The sequence below is a fragment of the Phoenix dactylifera genome, chromosome 5 (assembly GCF_051530095.1).
Source record: "Phoenix dactylifera cultivar Ajwa chromosome 5, Ajwa_hap1_PhDact_Kaust_v1.1, whole genome shotgun sequence".
NCBI lineage: Eukaryota > Viridiplantae > Streptophyta > Magnoliopsida > Arecales > Arecaceae > Phoenix > Phoenix dactylifera.
The window spans coordinates 20625818-20632702 of record NC_143194.1 but is presented as its reverse complement, the minus strand read 5'-3'; the positions used below and the strand labels follow the sequence as shown (position 1 = coordinate 20632702).

Genomic DNA, 6885 nt, shown 5'->3' with positions numbered 1-6885 from the left:
CTAATTTCTTTCGACTGAGTGCTGTATGATTTGGAATGGTCTCATTAGGGTTTTTGGTGGGCTAGGGTTAGGGTTTAATGAGTCAATATTAAGTTCTGGATGTTGAGGTTTGAAAAAAGATGGAGAGGATGGTAATGGTGACTTGGATTAGGGTTGTTGGGGTTGGGTTTTGGGCGGACGAAAGGACATACGAATTGGACCGGGCTCGGGATAGTCCTCGAGCTCGAAAGAAACATTCTGGTGATAATTTTCCCACCAAAAAAAAAATGAAAAGCTTTTCTTGAGAGAAGAAGCATTTTGATAACCTTAGGGTTATTTCTGAAGAGAAGAAACTTTTCTTGATTTCGACTGCGTTTCCGAGCTATGGTGTATAAGCTGTGTTTTTTTTTCCTCCTTTCCTATTTCTTTTTTTAAGAATGGTGGATAATTCTTGTCTTCATATGTTCCGATCTCTGAACTATCGGGTTGAAGACATGGTAAAATGGTTACGCAATTACTCATGTATTGAATCCTAAACTTATTCTGAAGAAATTTTATTCTTATTTTGTGAAATATTGTAGACATAAAAGATCTGTGAGTTGTGATAATAGTAAAAATTGATGCAGTGATATATATTAGCTTCTCATTTGACATTTCAGCCTTATACGATTTTTCAAGCTGATATTTGAAACTTTATTAAATAGCTGATGACTCTTTCACCATATACTGTCTCTCATGATACATTTTTTTTTTGTTGCTTTCTTTTTTTTTTCGAATTAATATCTGGATGACTTCAATTTCAAAATAAATGGCACTGCGAGGTGTTTGGCAACTTCAGAAACCGATAGTTAGCTACTGTGATTGGGGAGGAAGTATCTGGCACTACAGTAAAATTAGGAAAAGCCGACACTTTTTTACCGATGCTAGTTACACGCGTCGGGAAAAAACGGCCCAGGCACCAAAAATTGTCACGCTTCAAAGAAGCGTCGGTGACCTCCTCCCCAAATACGACCCACCCGATCGAGCTCTAGCCTGGTCTCCTTTTTCGCCTCTCCACCTCCCTGAATACCCATCCGATCGAGCCCTAGCCCTTCTCTCCGGCACGAGCTCTGCCTCCGCCCTCAAACCTCCTCCCTCCTCTCTAGCGTCGACCGACCAGCCCTCAAGCCTCGAGCGAGCTTCACCTCCGCCCGAGGATCTTCTCCTCGTCCCTCCTCTCCGGCTCCGACCGATTGGCCCTCAAGCGTTGATCGAGCTTCGCCTATGCCCGAGGATCTTCTCCTCCTCCCTCCTCTCTGGCGTCGACCGACCGGCCCCAAGCCCCGATTGATTGAGGTGATCCTAGTCCCTACCACCTCTCTCGGGATCTCAGGCTACTTGAGTTCCTCGATTTCTTGTTCTTTGGAAGCGCTGATTCGAGTGAAAGAGATCTGTGCAGTCTAGCAGTGGCAGCATGCAGAAATTTAAATTTTTTTAAAACCGGTGGCTGCACCTATTCGGGTTGCCTACGTACCTATTCAAAAGGGGGATCAAATCATACGTAGTTCTTATAAAATGCAGCAGAAAGATCAAATTAAACATTTTAATTCTAGCATGCAAGAGAAATCAAATCTCAAAAACACCACTACAAAAACTCATAATCAAATTGCCGGGATCATTTAAACGATTATGCTAAAATCTAATGCATGATTAATATAAGATCTGAAATAAAAGATCTTATTTAAGTTATAAACTTAAATAACTTAGATCTAACTAATCTCCGAATGTCCATCGAATAGACTCTAGAGATTACTCCATGAGGAGCCCCTACGAAGGTATGAACCCTCGGGGTATCGAATCTGAACAAACCATTAGTACATAAAATATTAATTAAGTTCTAAACTTAATTAATCTAGCACCCAATTAATCTCCGAATGCCCATCGAATAGGCTCTGAAGATTACTCCGTGAGGAGCCCCAAAGGAGGAATGAACCCTCGGGGTATTGGATCCAATCTAAAATGTTAGCGAAAAATCTATCTCTAGATAAGTTTTTAGATTCATACCTTTATGAAAATAGAAACAAATGGATCTAACGCCTGAGCTTCGCAGCCACACAGTCGTCTGGCCTCTACGGGTGATCCACGCGAAGCTCCTGAAGAGATCTTCTTCTGCGGGAGTGCTAGCAAGCGCAGAACAGTGAAGGCTGAGGGATCTTCTTCTTCTTCCTTTGTCTTTCTTTTCTCTTTGATCTTGATGAACTTCAAATCAGAAGGGATGAAGAGGAATGAGTGGAGGACTCAAGAGATGAAGAGGATCTATGATGGCGTGCTAAAGGAAGAGGGGAGATCGCATGAAGCTTTCCTTCATACGTTTTATCATCATCTTTTTTCATGGCGACAACCCTAAATGAACCTTTCTTAAGGATGTCGCCCACCCCCTCATTTTCCTCTTCTTCGCACGCCAAATCCCCTTAATTTAGGCTGATTATGGGTGGTGGGTTTAAACACTAGAGCTTGAATTCAAAATTCAAACTCAAAAGGAAAGTGGGTAAGTGGGAAATTAAACACATGTTTTAAACATGTGTGTTGACTCCTTTAAACTTGATGAAGATAATCTTCATCAAGTCGCCATGCATCAGCAAGAGGACAAGTGTCTTCCTGCACCGCTATGATGAGAGATCAACCACTTGCTCTCATCAAATTCAAATGTTTGAATTTCATCATGGCGCATGCATGGGAAAAGGACATGTGTCCTTTGGAGCATGGATTAGATGATCACATCATCCTATCCTTTAAATCAAATTTAATTCTTTCTTAAACGAGGAGCCATGCATGTCAAAAGGACAAGTGTACTTTAGAGTTCACATAAATTGGATCAAACCCAATCCTATTGAGTCAAGTCCCAATCGCCTTAGGTTGAACCTAATCAGATTAGATCCAAACCTAATGGAACACAGATTGAATCTAATTCAATTTGGCTTAGCCTAAACTCATTCACTCAATCAACTTGAGTTCATTAGCAATCTAATTGCTAATAAATTCTCCAATAATTACTTTAATTATTTTATAGCAACAATTGTTTAGGGTAATTTGCCAATTGAATTGACCAAATTATCCCTGAATGATTCTTAATCATCCGTCAGCCAACTTGATCAATCAGAAAATTTCTATGCGTGTGACCCCATAGGTTGTAGCCTAAGCCGGTAGCACAGGAACGTGATTAGTGCAACCATCTAGCAATGGCATCCGACGTCCAGATAGGCCGAATATATGCGAAGCAATATTCTGAAATTCTAGACTATGGTTACTGTATAATTCATCCCTTTGACTCTAAATGCCAGGATGAATACACAGTGCTGTCAACTCTGTAATCAGTACATCCACTTTGTGATTCAATTTTAGAAATCCCGTGACTCCTCACAAGGATTATCCTGGCCAAGATTTTGCTAAATTTAACACAAGGGTATTATCTCCTGTCACCAGAAGGGGTCAAATTCCATCTTGACTCACGCACCGATTTTCAAGTACCTGATTGCACCCAGTGGCTTTTCGTTCCTAAATTAGAAATTCAGCTAGTCTGGTACCAAAGTACAGTGAGTTGCTTGCTAATCACCGTGGTGATCTCAGGTTTGAGGGACACAAATACCTATATCCACTCGGAACATCTCTTGACAATAGAGTTTTGCGAAATTGGTCACGTTCAGTGAAGTGTACTCTTATACTTCACCTGTGTGACATATCAGTATCTCCACACTCCTTGGTTAAGAGGACAACCAGTGTATATATCACACAACAATCTAATCTCGACAATGCTGTCATCCTAGTAACAACATATCATTAGGTCGCGAACAAGTTTAAGGACTCACAGATAAATCATCCTTTATCACAAAAGGAGTCCTAAGGACTTCATCATATAAGAGTTCATTTGAAAGATGTATAACAATGATGAATAATGCCAAATAATATTTTATTAATTTATCAATTTATTTACAAATTCAATCATCAACATGCTGACAATTGACTCTTAGGATACAAATTCCAACATCGAGGTATGCCCCCTCCCTCTCTGTCTCTCTCACCCCGCCGACACGATCTCTATGTACTTAACTGGTTTCTGCTATCTTTTGATCTTTCCTGCTCGGTTCCGCTTTATAGTGATCTTCCTAGCTTGTGTTCTGATGAAACTGTTGCGTGCCATACCTCTGTATAGTCATCTTCCTAGCTGTCTTTTATAGAATAGATTAATTAATTAATGTTTGCACTAGGATTTTTGCATGTTAAGGGGATAAATTAATTGATTAGCATGTGGATTAGCTATTCTTTCCATGGCACAGCAGCCTTCAACCCCAATCTGGTGATTGCCCTGGAGTTGTGCTAATGCATTTCGCTTATATTCAAGGATTTACCTCTGGAAGGTCTGCATCCAATTTTTGTAAGTTCTTTGGGATCCCATGAATGGACCGAACTTGCATTTTTTGAATGTTTGAAAGTATTTAGGTTAGTGCTATTTGAGTTTGCTATGTTTTTATTGTTGGTCTTTGCCTTCTTGTTTGATTGTGTTGTATCAGGCATCCTAATTGCTCATACTTGGATTTTTCCTTCTTTTTGATTTGATTATTAGTGAAGTACTTCCATGTCATCTGATACAAGGAGATTAGTCTTGGGTTGAGAACTTTCCTCACTGTACTAAATTTCCCTGTTTCCCATTCTTAGCACCATGGAGGTTACAAACTGTAGCTTAGTTCTAGCATGGCTTAGAATTACTGTATGCAAGGAAACAACAGTCAACTTGCATTTACTTTTACGTAACAAACTTTCTATTTCTCTACCTATTCCAAAGTGGCAATTATACATGTTCTTAACTGAGACTTCTTTAGAAGATATGCACGATTTCCTATTGGAAGGGAGTTATGAACTCGACAGAAAAGTATGGAAAAATTGTGTAAATTTAAAAATTTTATTCAAAATAGGATTCTCATTCTGCATATCCACAGATTCTTTAAATTCTAGAACACATGAAGTCATCTATTTTAATTTTGGAAAAAAAAAGTATTCCACTGAAACAAAAAAGCAAAATCATGAAATTCTCATGACTTTGTAATAGATCAATTCCTCCTTAAAATGTCAGGATTCTAATTATTTGCATGCTCTTCTAGTTTACTGTCCGTGCTTGTTCTTCATTTATGCTGATTGATGTTTATGGTAACTACCGTATGAAAGCTTTGCTATTGAGAATCATCTAGGCAAAATGCAATCAAAAACCGAGATATGCACAAACTACACTCTTACCTGCATTAGAAGGTACATTTCGCCATCTCCTAGGCCATGGACCATGATGTAGTCTGATAGTAGCTTGTTTTCATAGCTTGTCCAAGCTCTCCCTTGTTTAGCCCCACTTCCTCACCATCTTCTCCCTGTATTTTCCTTGTCACCATGCACTGGGACTTGCATAATGCAGTTTCTTTGGTGGCACTTTTCATGACGCAATATAGCTATAGAGAATCGAAACCGTCCCGTTACGGTAATGTTTAAATTCAGATTTATGAATAGTCAGTTTTTATAAATTCAGGGGAAAAAAATTTATACTCATTCGAGAAATTCTTAAATTAAAATCATCGGCAAAGAGAAACTACCAACAGTAAATTAGCTTAAAAAATATGGGGAAAAAAAAGGATTGGCGAAGGAAGGCTCGGAACTTCTTAGAGGGTTGTGTTACCATCACCGATGGACGCATCCATCTCCGGTACATGAGATCACATATCATCACAATCTGAGTATGAGTAAGAAAAAGAAAGAGCTTTTCTTTTTATGCTATCCTTCTTCATATCCTAATTTTGTTTATCTTTTTTATATAAATTGTAGTTCAATCAATATTCTAATAGAATGGACAAAAGTTGTACAAATAAGTTGAGTTCAAGTATCGAATATTTGAATGGAGTTCAGAATTTCATTAAATTTGCTTTTGAAAAATCTAATATAAACGGAAAGATTTTATGCCCATATCAAAAATGTGTAAATGGTTCTGCTCTTGATCTAAAAATTGTTGAAGAACATTTGGTGTGGAATGGTTTTCTAAAGGATTATACTGAATGGGTACTTCATGGATAATTCATATTGCTGTCTCCATGTAACTAACCCTCCTATCTAGAACACACCTCAAGTTTGGATCCAGTGACACGGAACGAAATTCTGTACGAGAAGATGATATAAGGGGCTTACTCAGAGATGCTTTTGGACATAGTATTAGAAATTTAACAGATTTCAGTAGAGGACAAAAAGCAGCCGTAATAGGTGATAAGCGTACAGTTATTGATCAGTCCATGCATGTTGAGAAACCTATACATTCTGATGACATAACTCGGTATGATAACTTGGTGAGAGATTGTGATCAAGAACTGTATCCGGGTTGTAAGAATTTTTTGAAGATTTTTTTTCTTCTGCATCTATTATATTTGAAATATTTGAATGAGTGGTCCAGCAGGTCTTTTACTATACTTCTTCAATTATTAAAGGATGCATTTTCGGAAAGTGTTATTTTGCCATCATTTACATATAAAGCCAAAAAATAATAAAAGAGTTGCTACATCCTGCTACAATCTTTATATTCTTTGGTGCTACATCCTGCTGATAGGAAGCTCATAAAACTTGCTTGTGGTTTTTTAAATTTCGTGTATGCTGCACACGTCCTTATTTGGTCCCTCCAGCTTAGAATCATTATGCCATGAAGTTTTATGTCTCACAATTTGACTTATTATTATACACAAGATGAGGAAATAGATGAAATGACAAGGCAGGGTAGGTGTGTAGGCTTTTTTAGTGGCAGTTGAACAAGTATTATGTTGCATCTTGTTTTGTTACTTTTAACGTGTATCAATTAGTTTGATGTTTTCCAACTATGGTGTGGATAGGTTCCTTAAAAGATACATT

General features: G+C 38.2%; 1 non-coding gene across 1 annotated transcript; it reads right to left on the bottom strand.

Annotated features, from left to right (window-relative positions):
- Window positions 1–5643: 5643 nt before the first annotated feature.
- On the bottom strand, window positions 5644–5730 carry LOC149753485 (small nucleolar RNA U61). The gene has a single exon (XR_016395590.1). It is a non-coding gene; the product is annotated as a small nucleolar RNA U61 (small nucleolar RNA).
- Between the last annotated feature and the right edge of the window lie 1155 nt (window positions 5731–6885).